Genomic DNA, 20,940 nt, shown 5'->3' with positions numbered 1-20,940 from the left:
TTCTGGTTGTTTTTTGTTTTATGTTTCTCTTTGTTTTGTTTGGTCGTTCAATTTTATTGTCACGAGAAGCAGAACAGAAGAGAGATCTGAATTTCTGTTGTCAGATTTCTATCAATTTAAATTTGCCCCTTTTTGGGTTAAATTTGAATTTATAATTCTAATCATTTTGTTAATAAATAAAAGGGACAGAATAAGATACAACAAAAATAAAGAGACAACAAAAACGACGCCTTCTGCTTTGTAGAACTATATATCTCTGTATCATCCGTCTGCTGTTGGGAATTATTGTGTCATTTATGTGCATGCCATCGCTTCCGCCATGAGCATGACATGCACAAATACCAAACTGAAACATGGAACATTGTGCCATGTATGGGCATGCCATCACTTCCGCGAAGAGCATGCCATGCACAATGCCAAACGGAAAAGGTGGGAGGAGACTGCCAAAAGGAGTTGTTTATAATGCTACTTTTTGAAGATTCCGGTGACGGAATCCGGCGGAAGAAATTGAGGTCAAATCTTGATTTCTTGCAGTTAAAATGGTTTTTTAACTGCATATTTGGATTCAACACCCTGAAAAACCCCTGGGACACTTTCATTGTGCAGAAATTAGCTATCAAACTTGCGATTCCAATAAATTCCTACCGGATTTCGACCGGAAAAATCCGCCGGAAAGGCTTTCAAAAAGTCGCGTTATAGACTATTTCCTGCCAAAAACGGGTTGGGTTGTGGGACGCTGGACGAGTCCGCAAATCGAGGCGAATCTTAAGGTGTATTAATGACTCTATAAGGATAGGCGAATGTTAAGGTGTATTAATGACTCTATAAGGTTTATTGGTGGCCTATTGGAAAGGGGACCAATAAATCCCATGCTATCGGGTCATAAATGAACCGCGGGCGTAAATGCCAACCGTTTGATTTTGCTAGGCCGAAATCGAACGGTGGGCATATACACCGGCTGTTCATTTATGGGCCGATAGCATGGGAAATATGGCTCGCCGCCAAACCAGGTAAATTCCCAACTAAAAAATGCGTTGTTTTCGCTGATGCAAAATTTTAGGAAATCCGGGCTTAAAGCAGTTTAGTGGATGTAGAGAACTTCAAACTACACCGTGAAAATGGGAACCCTGTTCGGATGAGTTCTGGAAGTCGTTCGGTATAATAGGTGCAATTTAATTTTGCGTTGCTTTTTTGTTTTCAGTTTTCAGGCTTGTAACTAAAAAATAGTAGTACTCTAAAGAAATGGAAAGAAATTTTTTGACAGGTTTGGCCGCCTGTAAAGCTGCTGAAAGTTTAAATCAAATTTTGCTTTGCCTTCTTATTATATCAGTGTTGGGGTTTGTAACTGGGAAAGAGAGTAATAAGATATTTGGAACATTTGGTCGTCTTTGAAAATGCTGAAAATTTTTAAATGGAAAGAAGATATCTAGAATATTTGGCCCGACTTTGAAAACGCTGAAAAGTTTTAAATTCAAAGCCTAAATGTCTACATAAGTTGGAAATCATTTGCTTAGATATTGAATAGTTGCGGTTCAGTCTGTGTAAGCTAAGGTATAATGAACTCCATAATGTATTTTATATGCACATCTTACATGAAGCTGAAAATCTTTATAATCTCCGACGAAAGCAGCTTAGATGTTCGTAATCTATGTTTAGACGAGGTCTCTGCATTTTCTTGTTGGCATAAAAGTCTGTTAAATAAAGTATGTATTCGTTATTAACTGATAAAAAATTTCGCCTAATAACTAAGAATGATGCTTACTTGTTTTCGTTTCAGGCTCAAATTCTTGTTCCAGCATAGAAAACGCTGGCTTTTCATGCGTCATCTCTTAGTTTCGTCATATTCCTCCAAGTTTGATTCTGGATACTCAATTTGTGAAATTTCTCCCAGTCACTACACAGTCAGGTTTGGGTTGGCTAGCTAGGTATAAAAATGATTTGTTTTTCCTCGCTGGAGTCGTTAAATTTGTCCAATTTGACCGTGACCTTATGGTTATGGAGGATCACTGAACTAGTCATTTAAATCGAAGGATTCCTACTGATCTTTTTCCCATGCCTCTGAACAAAGAAACTATGTGTGTCGGGAGAGTTTATGAAACATATGTGAGCTCCGGAAACTGGTCTTATTCGAGCATGGACTTCGTGAGGCTCCTTGATGCCACTGAAGACGATGCTTACTATTTCGGCTACAGGTTCAGGGGAAATCAGAATTACCTAGCCAGACAAGCATTTCTTCGGAGTTACCAGTTTTGTATCGAAGAAAGCTTTAAAGATAAGCTGAAAAGGTCCTTTCGGAAACTAAGAGAGGAATCCATTGAAGAAATCGTGAAGCAGGCAGCTAGAAATTTAAAGAGAGCAGCAAAGAGCATTATGGACAGCCATAACCACAAATTTCTTCCAAGAAAAATGAAGCGGCGTATGAATCTATGGCCTGGTGCCTGTTTTAGGCCCTCTTTCAGCCATGATAAGCATGTAGCTTCAAGGGATGTTTTTAGCTTTTCCTAGGAAATTTCAAGGTATACGCTCCTCTTTCAGTTCTTCCTGCATGCTTATTCGGAACATTTTAATCAAAGTTTTCAGCTTTCTTTGGCTTTGTTGGATTATGTTGCAGGGATTTTGGTATTGTATAAAAAAAACACTTTCAATGCATTTGAAGTTACTTTTCTTAAAGCACAAGATGGTAAAATTGAAGGCATGGTACGATTTTGGGCTTTCTGGAATCCAGAAAAGTATGAAATTTGTCCACGCATTCTCCTGATTGTAAGAGAGGCTGAAGCGAACAGTTGGTAGTATTGGTGACCTGCTTGGCTATTCAGTAAAGCGTAGGCTGTAGTATTATTGTGCGCCCGGTTAAAATCAACATCAATGGGGACTTGCTTTTCTACAGATGGTAGAACAGTTTGGTGAGAAGGTTTACATCCATTGTGTGAAAGTAGTTGTTAATTTGGTTTGGTCGAGCTTCTGGTATTGAAACCTCAGAGAGGTAAATTTGTACAGTAACCAGTGAAGAGGCCTTTAAAAAAATATTAGTGTGCTGTTGGAGAAAACAGCTGAGGAGTGCCATCTCCTCCTGGAAAAATGGTTTCAAACTTTGTAGTTACATAATTAAAAATGTCGGTCTTTTATAAAATTTAGAAATAAATTTTTTGGTTTGTTGGGCTAAACCTGTGATTTTTATTGTTTAAATTGTATTTGTTAAATATATTTATTGGTTTAGTTTATTAAAAATCTTTAAAAAATCAAAATTGCATGAATTTCATAATTTAAAATCGTGATTTTCAACCCAACTTTATTAAATTTTATTAATAAAATTTATAATTTATTTTTATTATCAAAATTTATAATTTATTTTTATTATCATTAAATGTGGTAATATGAAAATTTTTAGATCATGAAACTAATTTTTAGATCATGAGAATTGGTGTCTTACTCTTAATAAATTTTAAGGTAATCTTCTCACCTAATACAATTATAATGTGGAATCTGTTATATGCCAATTAAAATAACGCGAAAATCATGGCCAATCGAAATATTTATGGAATACGTCACCTATTGGGATAGGTTAGGCAATACTTTCACGTGACATTTGCAGAAAGAGTTCAGTCATCTTTATAATTTAAATTGTTTTCTGTTCATTCATTATCTTAAAATTTTGGATCAATTTCAAAGGTTTAAAATTAGAGTGTTGGTTGGTTATTTCTTTTAATAATTTAATTTAAGTGTGGAGTATTTTAGTTAAAAAGTGACAATTGTATCACTTTATTATGGTGTGTAATGTTTTGAGGAATTTCATAAACAATGATATCATTTATTTAACAATGGTTTACATATTTATTTGTTTTTTAAATGATTTATCAATTAAAGGGAGATAAACATGTTTTTTTCTTTTCTTATGTGGTATTATTCCAGAGAATTGGTAAACCATTTGTTTGTTACGAGGGAAATTTAGAGTTAGAGGGATTGTTTTTATATTTTTGAATGTAATATAATTGTTCACAAGTATGTTAGGTGAGTTAATTGAGTTTTAAATCTTAGTGGGACCTCAATATTAATTAGCAAACACTTTTTCATGGGAGACATCTATTGTTCGACCTAGCCCAATGTGCTATTTGGAGCAAACATGTTATTACAGAGAATCAAACTTTGTGGGGGGAGAGGACAACTCTCCTTTTCATTGACCCTACAAACCCTCTTTGACATTATGGGGAATCAACTTTGGTGTGGGAAATACCAACTTTCCCTTTCATTAACTCTACAAACCCTCTTTGAAGTATATCTATGGATTACAACAATGTAGGTACTTCACCATTAAGGGCCGAACAATAATTTCCTAGACAATAAGAATATACTAATCTGATTGTCCCAATAAACCCTCTAAATATCATTAATGGTCAAATGATAATCTCATGAACAATACAAATAAACCACTTTGGATAATTTCTTGGACAATAACAACACACTATTTTGATTGTCCCAGCAAGCCCTCTAAATATTATTAATGGTCGAACAATAATTTCTTGGACAATAAAAACACACTATTTTGATTGTCCCAACAAGCCCATATGTAACAATAACCACTTTAGAGGGATGCACCAACCTATACGTGGAAGATGTCATTTGAAAAAAGCAATGGTTAAAAAACACCAACAACATTAATAATAATTTATTGGGTTGGTAGCTCGAGTGGTTGGGAGCACGGTGTATTCTCCGATCCACCCGGGTTTAATCCCAAGGGACATGTTTGACCCATTTTGATAAGGTGTAAGATTCCCTTTCCCAAAGCCCTTAACTTTCGACCCAATTTATGAGTTTTTTATTGAGGTTCTCGGTGAGGACTTTCATCAAATAGTTTGTGTTTTCACTGTTGTTGGTGTATTTTTGATTTGATGTTTAAACATATGAAGGCAGTGGTACAAAATGTATATATATATATAGATGAATAACCATACTTTAGACCAACATTATCTTAACAACATGATCTCATTAATAACATGAATTGCTGATATTGATGACAACATTAACACACAAAAATATATAAGTGTAGGAGTACTTCCAATGTAGCCATGTGTGTAACATAATGTTAAATATACTCACACTCAGTTTTAAAGAATAAACTTCAAGACATACCAGAGTATGAGCAACTAGTTTCTTTGATTGATATGGTACCAAGAGACGTTGAATGATGAGGGAATAAGGTGTGTTGATGACTGCTTGAAACCATGATTCAATGGGATCTACATATTTATGATTCTCCAACTCTTACAAATCTTCCACAGCTTGATAATCACTCCCTTGGAGGTATGAAGGATATGGTGAAAGACAAAAGAGAAACCCCTCAAGTTCGGGCTCAAACATTTTCTTTTCATATTGGCAAGAATGGTTAAGGGAAATTTTAGGGCTTTGAGTTTCAACAACAATTTTAGAACATGTTCCAATTGAATATTTCTCCTCTGATGGTCTTTGAATTAGATCTTCCCGGGGTGAATGTTCTATAGTGATAGGAGATGTTTCCAAACTCACCTCTTCCCCCAACCTTAAAGATATATCATTACACTCAGTAGGGGAATCAACGGGAAGAATAGGTTTTTTAACTTGTTGTGCAACCTTTTGGTTTGAATTAGGGTTTGGGATATGGTTTAGGCTAGGATTTTGATTTGGATTAGGATTTTTGTTAGGCTTTGGACTAGGGTTATGTCTAGGGTTTGGATTAGGGTATGGACTAGGGTTAGGTCTAGGGTTTGAACTAGGTTTAGGGTATCTATTAAGTTATGGATTACAACTAGATCTAGGGTTTGGGTTAAGATATGGACTAGGGTTTGGATGAGGGATAGGATATGTAGTAGGATAAGGGCTATGGTATGGATTAGCGTAAGGTTGTACACGTAGGTGTGACCATGGAGGAGGATAACTTGGTTGTGCATTAAGTGGAAATTGTTAGTGTTGTTTACTTTGCATGAAAGAATGCCCTAGGGAAGGGGCTCCAAACCTTTCCTGAGGCCATGGGGATATTTGACTTGAGGATGAGGTCCAGGGAGAGGGCCATTGCGGCCATGAAGCAGGGTATTCAATTGGAGGAGGACTAAAATTTTGCCATGAAGCTGCAGAATTATAAACATGTTGAGAAAATTTCTTAGGAGAATAAGCATTAATCCAAGTACTGAATGATGATGGGCTTTGAGTTATACTTGGTGGTTGATTTGATTCCTTACTCAATTTCCTGAGTAGCTTTCGTAATCTTGGTAGTGATGGGCAATGTTCTGTTTGATGATCCTCTTCACAAATTTTGCAAACTTTTAGGCTACTAAGTGGACACTTTCCAAGGAAGTGTTTCTTTCTATAGTTGGCGCAAAAGTTTCTTTCATCCTTTTGTTCTTCCTACAAATCATCCAATTTTGAAATCAAAGATTTAATAACAATATCTTTATGTTCAATCAAAATATTAAATTCTGCATTTGTGAGTTCTTCGTTGGATGATTTATATGTCTTTGTAGCAGCATCAAAACTCCTCATTGAATGATTCCTCAAAATACCATTTTCCTGTTCTCAACAAGCCAACTAGTATATTTCATTATCGTAGGGGTAATGTATATATACATAGGCGGGTTCTTAAAGCACCCGAGAAATGAAAAACCTTCAAATAAACAAGATATGTAGGAAATAAATAAATTCAAAGAACAGAAACTTGCAAGAGAAACTAGGTGAAAAGAAAACCAAACTGCAATAGGTTACGAAGGTCAATCCCCTAAGTGCCTCCCCGACAATGGCGGCAAAATGTTGGGTGTTGTATCGGGCATATTAATGTACAAACATTTAATTGTCAATCCGGTAGTTCGTGAAATTCGAGGCGCAACACTAGAAATGACAGAGAGAGCCCTTAGCAACCTGCAAACCAAATTCTAGTACAACTTGCGCATCAATCCAAACAAATTAAATTGAATCTTGCACTTCAAAGGAATCTTAAGAAAACATGAAAAATTCAAAAACTCTAAAATGTTAAAAAAATTCTAAGTTCTAGAAAACAATGCATAAATTCTCAATTCAATTCCTACACTAGATTTGACAATTTCATTAAAAGAAAAAGAACTTGATCAATATGGACACTAGCTACTTCACTCATTAACGTATCAAGCAAACTGAGATTTCAAACTAGATAAATAATCAAAAGTCTCAAAGGAACACAAGTCTCAATCCATTCAGTTCAAAAGAGTGCTTAAAATTAATCAAACAAATCTCTAATCATTCATACACTATCTAAACTTCTCATTTCTTGTACATTCAAAAGTAAATTGTGGCACTATGGTGTACAAATCAAATGTATAAACTTTCATAACAGGAAAACCATACTCTATTCTATCTTCTCAAACCAAAAGGTATCCCAAATCATAGGTCTAAAACTGCACCTAAGAGAAAGGTCTGCAAGAGAAAGAAAATGAAACCAACAATAAGTCAATTCTTAACAACCTTCTCACACTAGTTCATTTAAATCATCAAAGATTCTTGTTCCACACTTGCAAAATCAACCATAAAATGTAATCGATTGCACTCACTAACCAATCACATTGTATTCAAATGAACTTGTTAAAATTTAACCAATCTTCAATGGTTGGGTGATACAAAGGCTTCCCCTCAACGTGGCTCTGTTTCTTAAACCAAGAAAAACAAGAATTATAACAGTAGGCAAGTCTCGGGTAAGGAAAAGTAACAAGGTCAATCCTGCACTTTAATCATACATGTTGTAATCATTGAATATGACTTGAATTGTTACAAGAAACTTTAGGGTCTCAGAAATTCAGTGTGACTTTACTTATTATATTATAAGATCTTCATAAAGAAGCAAGGAACCCTTGTTTTACCTTGGCGACGATCAACATCTTCTAGATAAGTGTTGTCACTATTAGTTTGAGTTATACTATTAAGGGGATTTCAAAGGGGTAGCATGTGCAACTTTTGTATATACCTGTGCTTTACCTGTGGTTAGCAGAACAAGTGAAGAGAGCTTACTTCCTCGTTTGGGTACATGGAAAAGAGCTGAAGCTATGGTTTTTAGAATATGGCTTGCCATTGAAGGCCATATGCAGAGGACTCCCTTCACTTTAGGTCTGGGGGAACCAAATATGTCAAGTAAGCCTATTCTTGAATATGATAGAATCTGCAAGCCAAGATATTTTCACTCTTTAAAACAACATAAACAGTTCCATAATCCAGAAGATGCCAAACTTTGCAATGTCCTCCAGATCTTTGAGGCCTGGGTATTTGTAGGCCAAGAATTGTTGCACAGAATATATCAAAGAATAGACTCTGGGGATTTCGTAGGAGCATCCACAGACTGTTGGATGGTTGAAAGGATGTGGAAGATGCTCACAGAAATTGTGAATTTGCTTCTAGTGATGGACCCAGATGATTTCCTTTGCCTTAAACACCAGTTGGCAATTAGCAGCACTATTACGCTTGCAGGCGCATATTGCCTTCGGTCTGCCCCCCTTAAAGACCTTACAAATACATGCAAGGAACTAAGGCATCTGGTGCCGAGAGTCATGGGTGTTGAGGCTGATCCAAAGGGTGGACCAAGGCTCCAGGAGGCACTTGTGCATTTGTTTCATTCACATGGACTTCCCTCACATAGCACTTCAGGTGCTTATTATGTTGCAACAATACATGTTCTGTTGGCCTTCCAGGCAATAGAAGCCGCGGTGAAAAGGTTTTTCTTCTCATATCACCAGCTGGTAGTAACAGCCATGGGTAGCATTGAAATGAAGGGTCCATCATATCTAGGTGCTTGTCATGCCCTGCGCCAGATATATTTTGAACAACCTTATTTCCCCAGTGTGGATGGTGCAAAGACATTTTTGGGTTACTATTGGCACTAAAAGTCTACAACTATAGTGAATGGTACACTGGAAGATCTACAAACAAATCAAGTGAAGTTTACAAGACATGTACGAAGATATGTACATAAACGAAGATATGTACAAATTCCATATACAGAAATTGCACATATACGGAAATTATACATATACGGAAGATATGTGCATATACAGAAATTGCGTATATACGGAAGATATGCACATATCTTCCGTATATACCTAAATTTCCTATATGTGCATATCTTCCGTATATGCACGTCGTTTATGTATCTGCATCATATATGCGTAAATTCCATATACAGAAATTTCACATATACGGAAATTGTGCATATACGGAAGATATGCGGATATCTTCCGTATATGCACAATTTCCGTATATGTGCAATTTCTGTATATAGAATTTGCGCATATACGATGCAGATACATAAACAACGTGCATATACGGAAAATATGCACATATATGAAAGTTAGGGATACACGGAAGATATGCGCATATTTTCCGTTTATGCACAATTTCCGTATATGCGCAATTTCTGTATATGGACTTTGTACATATCTTCGTTCATGTATCTACATCGTATATGCACAAATTTCATACATAGAAATTTTGCATATACGGAAATTGTGCATATACGGAAATTGCGCATATATGGAAAATATGCGCATATCTTCCGTATATCCCTAACTTTCCTATATGTGCATATCTTCCGTATATGCATATCGTTTATGTATCTGCATCGTATATCTGCAAATTCCATATACAAAAATTGTGCATATATGGAAATTGTGCATATACGGAAGATATGCGCATATCTTACGTATATGCACAATTTCTGTATATGCGCAAGTTTTGTATATGGAATTTGCAGATATACGATGCAGATACATGAACGAAGATATGTACAAATTCCATATACAGAAATTGCGCATATACGGAAATTGTGCATATACGGAAGATATGCGCATATACGGAAATTGTGCATATATGGAAGATATGCGCATATCTTCCGTATATCCCTAACTTTCCTATATGTGCATATCTTCCGTATATGCACGTCATTTATGTATCTGCATCGTATACGCGCAAATTTCATATACAGAAATTGCGCATATACGGAAATTGTGCATATACGGAAGATATGCGCATATCTTCCGTATATGCACAACTTCCGTATAAGGGAATTTGCGCATATACGATGCAGATACATAAACGATGTGCATATACGGAAAATATACACATATAAGAAAGTTAGGGATATACAAAAGATATGCGCATATCTTCCATATATGCATAATTTCCGTATATGCGCATATCTTTTGTATATGCACAATTTCCGTATATGCGCAACTTCTGTATATGGAATTTGCACATATACGATGCATATACATAAACGACGTGCATATACGAAAATATGCACATATAGGAAAGTTAGGGATATACGGAAGATATGCGTGTATCTTCCGTATATGCGCAATTTCCGCATATGCACATATTTTTCGTATATGCACAATTTCCGTATATGCGCAATTTCTGTATATATAATTTGTACATATCTTCATTCATGTATCTACATCGTATATGCGCAAATTCTCTATACATAAATTTCATGTCTTCGTTCATGTATCTACATCGTATATGCACAAATTCCATATACATAAATTTCATGTATCTATATGCGCAAATTCCATATACATAAATTTCATGTATCTACATCGTATATGCGCAAATTCCATATACAGAAATTTCACATATACAGAAATTGTGCATATATGGAAGATATGCGCATATACGGAAATTGCGCATATACGGAAGATATGCATATATCTTCTGTATATCCCTAACTTTCCTATATGTGTATATCTTCCGTATATGCACGTTGTTTATGTATCTGTAACGTATATGCGCAAATTCCATATACAAAAATTGCGCATATCCGGAAATTGTGCACATACAGAAGATACGCGCGTATCTTCCGTATGTGCACAATTTCCGGAGATGTGCAATTTCTGTATATGGAATTTGCTCATATATGATGCAGATACATAAACGACATGCATATACGGAAGATATGCACATATAGGAAAGTTAGGGATATATGGAAGATATGCGCATATCTTCCGTATATGCGCAATTTCTGTATATAGAATTTGTACATATCTTCGTTCATATGTCTACATCATATATGTGCAAATTCCATATACAAAAATTTTGCATATACGAATATTGTGCATATACAGAAGATATGCGCATATACGGAAATTGCGCATACATGGAAGATATGCGCATATCTTTCGTATATCCCTAACTTTCCTATATGTGCATATCTTTCGTATATGCATGTCATTTATGTATCTGCATCGTATATGCGCAAATTTCATATACAAAAATTTCGCATATACAAAAATTGTGCATATATGGAAGATATACGTATATATGGAAATTGTGCATATACGGAAGATATGCGCATATCTTCCCTATATCCCTAACTTTCCTATATGTGCATATCTTCCGTATATGCACGTCGTTTATGTATCTGCATCGTATATGCGCAAATTCCATATACAGAAATTGCGCATATACGGAAATTGTGTATATATGGAAGATATGTGCATATCTTCTGTATATGCATAATTTCCGTATATGCGCAATTTTCGTATATGCGAAATTTCCGTATATGGAATTTACGCGTATACGATGTAGATACATGAACGAAAATATGTACAAATTCCATATACAGAAATTGCGCATATACGATGTAGATACATGAACAAAAATATGTACAAATTCCATATACATAAATTGCGCATATACTGAAGATATGCGCATATAGGGAAATTGCGCATATCCCTAACTTTCCTATATGTGCATATTTTCCGTATATGCACGTCGTTCATGTATCTGCATCGTATATGCGCAAATTCCATATACAGAAATTGCGCATATACGGAAATTGTGCATATACGGAAGATATGCGCATATCTTCCGTATATGCACAATTTCCATATATGCGCAATTTCTGTATATGGAATTTGCGCATATATATACAGAAATTGCGTATATACGATGCAGATACATGAATGACGTGCATATACGGAAGATATGCACATATAGGAAAGTTAGGGATATACGCATATCTTCCGTATATGGAATTTGCACATATACGATGTAGATACATGAATGAAGATATTTACAAATTACATATCTTCATTCATGTATCTACATCGTATATGCGCAAATTCCATATACGGAAATTGTGCATATATCTTCCGTATATCCCTAACTTTCCTATATGTGTATATCTTTCGTATATGCATGTCGTTCATGTATCTGTATCATATATGCGCAAATTCCATATACAGAAATTGCGCATATACGGAAATATGCCCGTATATGCGCAATTTCTGTATATGGAATTTGCGCATATACGATACAGATACATGAACAACGTGCATATACGGAAGATATGCACATATAGGAAAATTAGGGATATATGGAAGATATGCGCATATCTTCCGTATATGCGCATATCTTCCGTATATGCACAATTTTCGTATATGGAATTTGTACATAGCTTCGTGCATGTATCTACATCGTATATGCGTAAATTCCATATACAGAAATTTCACATACACAGAAATTGTGCATATACGGAAGATATGCGCATATACAGAAATTGCGCATGTACGGAAGATATGCGCATATCTTCCGTATATCCCTAACTTTCCTATATGTGCATATCTTCCGTATATGCACGTCGTTCGTGTATCTGCGTCGTATATGCGCAAATTCCATATACATAAATTGCGCATATACAGAAATTGTGCATATACGGAAAATATGCGCATATCTTCCGTATATGCACAATTTCCGTATATGCACAATTTCTGTATATGGAATTTTCCCATATACGACGCAGATACACGAACGACGTGCATATACGGAAGATATGCACATATAGGAAAGTTAGGGATGTACGGAAGATATGCGCATATCTTCCGTACATGCGCAATTTCCGTATATGCGCATATTTTCTGTATATGCACAATTTCCGTATATGTGAAATTTCTGTATATGAAATTTGCGCATATACGATGTAGATACATGAACGAAGACATGTACAAATTCCATATACAGAAATTTCGCATATACGGAAATTGTGCATATACAGAAAATATGCGCATATACGGAAATTGTGCATATACGGAAGATATGCGCATATCTTCCGTATATCCCTAACTTTCCTATATGTGCATATCTTCCATATATGCACGTCGTTTATATATCTACATCATATATGCACAAATTCCATATACAGAAATTTCGCATATACGGAAATTGTGCATATATGGAAGATATGTGCATATACGGAAACTACACATATACGTAAGATATGCGCATATCTTCTGTATATCCCTAACTTTCCTATATGTGCATATCTTCCGTATATTCAAGTCGTTTATATATCTGCATCGTATATGCGCAAATTCCATATACAGAAATTGTGCATATACGGAAGATATGCACATATAGGAAAGTTAGGGATATACAGAAGATATGCCCATATCTTCCTTATATGCGCAATTTCCGTATATGCGCATATCTTCTGTATATGCACAATTTCCACATATCTTCCGTATATGCACAATTTCCATATATGCGCATATCTTCCGTATATGCACAATTTACGTATATGCGAAATTTCTGTATATGGAATTTGCGCATATACGATGTAGATACATGAACCCCATTCTTTAAAATAATAATATTTTCTTTTTTCTTTTGTTTTTTAGATAAGATACATATTGAAATGAGTACAAGAAGAATTATGAAGACTGAAACTAGTTACATTTCCAACAAACATAATAATGGAATATAACTAGCTTGTAATTAAAATTAAATAAAATGTGTACTTGTGGGACGACCGGGTGGTTGTCTCACTGGGATGTATCCCTTCCACCTGGTTTAAAATCCTATGGGGGGACACCATGGCCCATCATAGTAACGCTAGAAGGAGAGGTGTCCCGTTGAAGTCTAGGATCATGGCTCCAGTTTTCAGTGGTCTCCAAACGTCTCGGTATTAGGCTGAACTATGAGTTTATGATATATATGGCTTGCGGGTTATTGCATATATATGGGGTGGTTGCTAGTTCCCCATCAACAAAATATTTAAAAAATACATTTGAATACATTTTATTCAATATCCCCTTGGGCACCTCCCTAGGTACATTACATTGGAGAGTGATAAAGTCATTCACTCATTTCTCCATGAGTTGTATTGCATCTATGCTACCTTTATTAATAGAATATTATGGAGGGGCAATTATGTATACCTCAAAATTGGCAAAATCTAGCATGCCCAAGCCTTGTTAATGTGATATTGGGGCAATTTCTAGAGATATAGTGACCAATAATAAGTTGCGATAAGAAATGGAAATGTTGATGTGAACAATGAGAATATTAATGCAAGGAGATGATGGGATGTAAGTTTGGAATATTGAGCACCAATCCCCTATTCAAACCCCAAACTAAGGACATTGGAACAAAGGATGTTATGTAACTTTTCCAATAGAGAGAGAAATGTTGACTTCTTAGCTAACAAAAATTCATGCCAAGACCGAGCAAGAATATTATTGAGAAGATATTGTAGGGAGAGTAGTGTTTTTTAGTTGAGCTCCACGATGTTAAGGTGAAGGTTGAAGGGTAAACTTTGATAGGTGGCCCAAGGAGAAAGACTCTGTAATGTGCAAAATAAAGAGAATAGAAAAAAGGGTAAAGGAAGCTAATGATAGATTTTCCAAGAGGAGAGTTGTGACGAAAGTATTTTATTATTGAAAACTTGTATTGAAGGTGGATATCAAAAACACAAAAGAACCTAGATTGAACTATTGTTGATGAATATTTAAAAGTTCCCTTGGGGTTGAGGTGAGGACCTCTAAAGGAATGCAATGATGGAATGCCAAGGGATCTAGATGGTGTGTGGGAGCATGAAATGAACCAAATTTGAAAATAGCAGTGCCTAGGATGGAGCACTAGACCTCAAGGAAACCAGGTGTATGTGGTAAAAGGTTCAATGTGGGCACATAGCCAAAATAATTAGAGCCTGGATGCCAAAAGAAACCTCAAGCCTCAAAAGGAACCAAAATAAGGTGTATGTGGAGTGGAAAACCTCAAAAGGAACCAAATTTTTAATGAAATAAGGGTGGTCTTGGAGCTAAAAGGAACCAAATTCATGTGAGGAGAAAGATATGAATTGTAAGCTCTAATACCAAATGATGAGCCTCAACCTTCACATAAAAAATATTGCTTTCAAAAATAAGAATGAACCCAAGAATAAGCTTCAAAATAAATCCATATCTTTATTCTTTAGCAAGATGTCTTAATATAGAGTTTTACACTAATTTTGCTTTTACATAATCAAACTATTTTCCTTAAGATAGTAACCAATTATTAATAATTCAAACTATTTTTGTTTGTGGACTCGGCAAGACCATTTCCTGCGGGTATTAGTTAGTAGAATTCTCTAAGACAATACAATTTTGCAATGCAAAGTCATAAAGCTTTAATGAAGAAAATTATGTTGCATCGTCAAAAACAAGTGATACAGGAATGCCAAAACTCGAGATGATGTTATGTCTTAGGAAGCTGATGACTTCCTGGTCATTCACTTGTTTCAATGGAACTAATTTTGTCCACCACGTGAAGTAATATGTAGCCGTTAGGATGTAGTGGTGATGCTTTGACGAATGTGGGAAAATCTCCCCAATGATGTCTAAGACCCACTATTGGAATGGTTTGTCCACTACAACATACTACAACGGGTTTGCTGATATTCATTTTCTGCTGGCACATCTCTAACAAACCAGATACTTGTGGGGATAGGCATCTACATCTTTGAATAATGTAGGCCAGTAGAAACCAGCCCACATGACCTTTTGCACTATTGTATTGCCCGCGAAGTGACCCCTGGATGATCTGTCATGTAGATCACGTAACACCCTTTCCAAATCCCGTGCCTCTAGGCACCTAAGAAAAACACTGTTGTGATTTTTTCTGTAAAGCACTCCATGCACCAAATGATAAGATAATGATTTTAGTCGGAGTGTCCTCTTCTACTGCATAAAGAAGTGAGAGGGCATGGTGCCATGCTCAATGTACTGGCACACGTCTATGTACTAATAGTTTCTTTGCGAAGTGGGGGGCTCGCTCAACATTATACATTTCAATTTATTGCTCCCAACTGGTGATCTCTTCTTCTTCCTCTTGCACATGTACTTCTTTTGCTGCTAATATACAAAGACATGACCCTTTATGGTGTGAACTAGCTTGATGTCAAGGTCATACTCTTGCAGTCCTATCATCTAGTTCGCTCATCTTTCACCCAGCTCTTGTTGAACAAGCAGTGATCTGACTACTAGGTGCAACATAAAGACAATGCAATGATTTTTTAATAGGTAGGGTCTGAAGTGTTCAACCGCCTTGTATACTGTATATGCTTGTTTTTCCATGGCGGGATAATTTAGTTCAAGTCCTTGCAAGCTCACTCATGATAGAGATGGGTCATTCATTGTTCAATTCATCTTTCTAAGTGAACAAAACAACAAGTGAAGTATCAGAAGCAAACATGTAGAGCAAGAAATCTTTGTTGAAGTTTGGGTTGTACAGTGTAGGTGCCTCTACTATAGCTTTGCTTAATCCAGGAAAACGATTCCTTTTCCTTTTTTCTGCAACTGTATACTACGTCCTTCTTAGTCATTTCTTGAATGAGTTTGACAATCTGTGCATAATCAGAGATGAAAATTCTGAGGAAGTTGATCTTCCCCAGGAAGGACTGCATAACTTTCTTGTTCACAGGATAAGGAATCTGCATGATGGTTTGAACTCTGTCTAGATCTACCTTGATCCAACTCTTGGCAATGATGTTCCCAAGGAGGTTACCCTCAAATACTGTGAATACACTCTTCTTGGGATTCAAGGATATCCCATACTTCTAACATTGCTCAAATATTTTCTTAAGATGGTGTAGGTGGTCTGAATACTATCTAGAGAATATTGTCACGTCATTGAGGTAGATCACTATGCTCTGTCCGATGATCCCACAGAAAGTGATGTCCATTGCATGCTAAAATGCAGTGCCTGCGTTTACCAACCCAAACGACATTCTATGGTAGGCGAACATAACCCACTTGGTACAGAATGTTGTCTTCAGTATGTCAGGCTCTACTACCAGAACCTGATTATATCCTAAGAAATCATATAGAAAAGATAACATCTCTGCTCCAGATACTGTCTGTAATATGTGCTTCATAGACGACACTCGGCAGTTATCTTTGTCCGAGGTGCAATACAAATTACGAAAATCAACGCACAGGTGGATCTCCTCGGACTTCTTCCTAACATGGACTAGATTTGAAACCCATGTGGAATGAAAAACCTTGTAAATGATCTGAGCATCCAGTAGCTTAGTCAATTCTTTCTAAATAAGGGGCTCAAGTGATGGATGCACTTTCCTTAGATTCTGTTGAAAATGTTTGGCCCCTTCCTTCATTGGAATAACGTGTTGGATTATTCGCATGCCATATGTTTTCAAGTCATCGTACGTCCATGCGAACACATCATGGTAATGTCTGAAACATGTACCGAGATTCACGAACTTCAGATCTTTATATGTTCCTAGATTGATCTGTTCATACAACATGGTGGAACTATGGGTTTTGGCATTCACGAGCCACTAAAGCAGTTCTGAAAGTCATAGAACTTCTCGAGTGATACCACCCCCTTGGGGATGAGGTTTCCTTTACTGTCATCAGCTGCGCTCTACAGAGACTGCTTGCGCACATCTTCATCTATTCCTGCGTCTTTGAAGATGTCAGCGTTGGCCATGAAATGCAGTATATGTTGGTCATCATGAAAAACACGTAAATTAGTGATGTTATCAAGGACATATGGCTTATACAAAATTTCAACAGAAAATCTATCCCTCGACGATTTCATCCTAGCAACTGTATTTACAAGAGCATCTATAGCTGCGTTACACATTCTTGGTACAAAAATAATATTGAAAGCTTGGGAGTTAGAGATAAGTCGCCATAACTCCTGTAGATAACTATTAAGACGGGGTGACACACAGTGTATAATGTTACATACCTGATGCACCACAATCTTTGAGTCACCTACCACTTTTAGTACAACAACGTTGAGGATGATGGATTTCTGTAAGCCCAAAATAAGTGCTTCATACTTGGCGGTGTTGTTCGTACACTCGAACTCCAAGAGACTTGAGACTAAATGTTTTCTTTGAAACGGTTCTGTCAAAACACAACTGACTTCAGAGCCCTCATGTGTCTTGGATTCATCAAAGTATAAGGTCCACATATTATTTTTACACAAACTGCTTACTGCACTAGTACTACTATCACTACTGTTATTACTATTACAATCTATGGTTCATGTTTCATTTTTGCCAGTTGGGCAAGGAAGGAGACCCAACTGTGTGTTTGGTGCGGTTGGGGTTGGCTGTGCGAGATAACACCCCAACTGTGTGTCTGGTGGGGTTGGGGCTAGTTGTGCGAGATAACACCCCAACTGTGTGTCTGGTGGGGTTGGGGCTGGTTGTGCGAGATAACACCCCAACTGTGTTTCCAGAAATAAATTTATGAAAATGAGTTCTATGAAAGCCAACAATTCACTTTCATCATTCAAGGGAGTAATGTTGTGTTTCATGTATCTTTCTGACAACACCTAGATTTGGTTGTTTCTCCCCTTATACGAAAGCCAAAGTGTGACCAGTCCATAGCAAAGTGTCTTTGCATGCTGCTAGACTAGTCTTTTGCTAGGCAGTAAGCCATATGCTTCTGGGATGTCCACAATCACAATATTAATGCACTGGTGAACTCGTCCATTAAATGATAGCTAAATGATCATATCTCGGAGTTCACTAATAGTTGGCACACATTTTTTGTCAAGTTGGATAATTTGCGCAATTGTGATACTCCATTGAACATTGATGCTATTAGAAATGGAGAGTGGAATGACATTGACTAATATTCCATAATCAACCAAATAGTTGTGGACATTGAAGTTAAATGTTTTGAATGACAACAAAAATGGTGGGCAGCACGAGTTTTCTTCCTCCATACAGAGTGCATTGAGCATAAATGCGAGTCGGAAGACTTACTTGGTCCCTTGCTGGAAGAGGTAACATTGGATGTGGAGGTTTCCCCTAGTGCGCGCAAAAGAATACCCCCCTCACTCATGATCTTGGTTAACCCATACAAAGATATGTTCGAATAGGTCTTTTTCTTGTCTTCAAAAATGTTGTAGTTTAGAGCAGGAAGTCTCACCGAGATGTCTGGGGGTAGACTTGTGTTCGTGTTGTCTGGTGGGCTGCTCTTGTCTTTGCTGCTCATAGATGTACCTTTTGTTGTAGTTGTCTTCCCAGACTTTCTTTGAGTCTTTTGTGTTGGGTTGATTGACAAACCAACTGAGTTGAGTAGACTTTGCTTTACCTTGTCTTTTAGTATCTCAAACACAATAGGCCCCCCTGAGCTTCTCAAGTTGTCTCAATTGTTTTGCTTTGGGGCCGGATGGTCGCTCGGAGGCTCCTTATCGATGGTATTTTGCTGGGTAGTGTGAGAACATTAATACATGTTGATTACATGCCCAACACTTGAATCTTCATCAGATGCATCAGCTTCTTCTTCGTCTTCATCCTTAGGTTGAGCCTACTCACTCGCCGCGAATTGGTCAGTCAACTATGTAGCCAGAGTGTTCATTCCTTGGTTCCATCCTAGGCAAGTCTTTTCTGAATGTTGTTCTCTATGGAAATTGCAGTAATGATTTGTCACGATCACATCGAGGTTGAGCACAAGGTTAGATATTTGCTCAAATTTGGCCAGGCAGTTATTGTTGCTGCCTGAAGTCATGTTCTTCCTCTATGCAAACTTGGGAGGCCTACTGTTCTCGGTTGTCTCCCCCGTCTGTTGTTTGAGTTTGGAAACTTCGGTTGTCAAGGATTTGATGAGACGAGACCTCCTGCCCATGTCTTTGGAGTCCTTAGCTGGTTCGTCATCTGCAATGACTCCAATATTGCGCAGGTATTTCTCCACAACAATTGCCTGTTGGAAATTTTTCAATAGTGTTGGTCTCGCAGCTCGCTTGATGAACTGCGCAATGCTGGTCAATAGTGTAGAATTGTAGTAGTCAACAGTGATGGAGTCGTGAGGTTTGGTGGCTGCTATGAACTTGTTCAAGATACGGTTAAACCTCTAGTTAAAATATTTGGCTTTTTCTTTCTGCTCCATCTTAAGACTACCCAACGTTTTTAGCAACATGGTGGAGGTTTTGTCTTCAACAAACTTCTCAAGGAAAATTCTGTTGAACACCCCCCAATTCTGAATGGAGTTCACAGGAAGGCTGTGGTACCATACAACTACTCTGCCATCCAAGGTACATGGAAATATTCTACATGCAACATCATCATAATGTACCTCGAGTGTCTGCAGATGTAGGTAGAATGTGTGTAAATGGTCTTCTTTCTTCATTGTATTTTCAAGCTCATACTTTGTTAACAAATTCTCTGCATATCTTGGCATCTTGTGCAAGACACTCGAGAGTGCCAATGGGCCTTGGTCATCCATTCCATATTTTGGTCAACCATGTTGTCCTCTTCTTCATCCTCTTCCTCTTCTTCTAAATCTGACGATTCTACCTCTGAATCTATTGGTCATCTCCGCCTTCGCCTCCTCCAATGCCTTCCCCTCCGCCTCCTCCACCGGAACTTGATCCCAAGAGTAAGAGTTTATCTTACTTTCCTTCTCAGAATACTGGAGGTTCCTCTTTATTTTCAACAACTTCTTCCAAATCGTTAAGAGTGGAAGGGATATGCGCATATATTCTGTATATGCACAATTCCGTATATGCGCAATTTCTATATATGGAATTTGCGCATATACTACGCAGATACATAAACGACGTGCATATACAGAAGATATGCACATATAATAAAGTTAGGGATATACGGAAGATATGCGCATATCTTCCGTATATGCACAATTTCCGTATATGTGCAATTTGCGC

The 20,940-nt window shown here is 37.0% G+C and overlaps 1 pseudogene; it reads left to right on the top strand.

Annotated features, from left to right (window-relative positions):
• The first annotated feature begins 8,345 nt into the window (after positions 1 to 8,345).
• LOC149216632 (nematode resistance protein-like HSPRO2 pseudogene) lies at positions 8,346 to 8,867 on the top strand (annotated as a pseudogene).
• Positions 8,868 to 20,940: the final 12,073 nt, after the last annotated feature.

Source organism: Pinus tabuliformis, chromosome 1_1 (genome assembly GCF_031772625.1).
Source record: "Pinus tabuliformis cultivar Carrire ecotype Pingquan chromosome 1_1, CPIR1, whole genome shotgun sequence".
Lineage (NCBI taxonomy): Eukaryota > Viridiplantae > Streptophyta > Pinopsida > Pinales > Pinaceae > Pinus > Pinus tabuliformis.
This window is presented reverse-complemented; position numbering and strand designations above follow the sequence as displayed.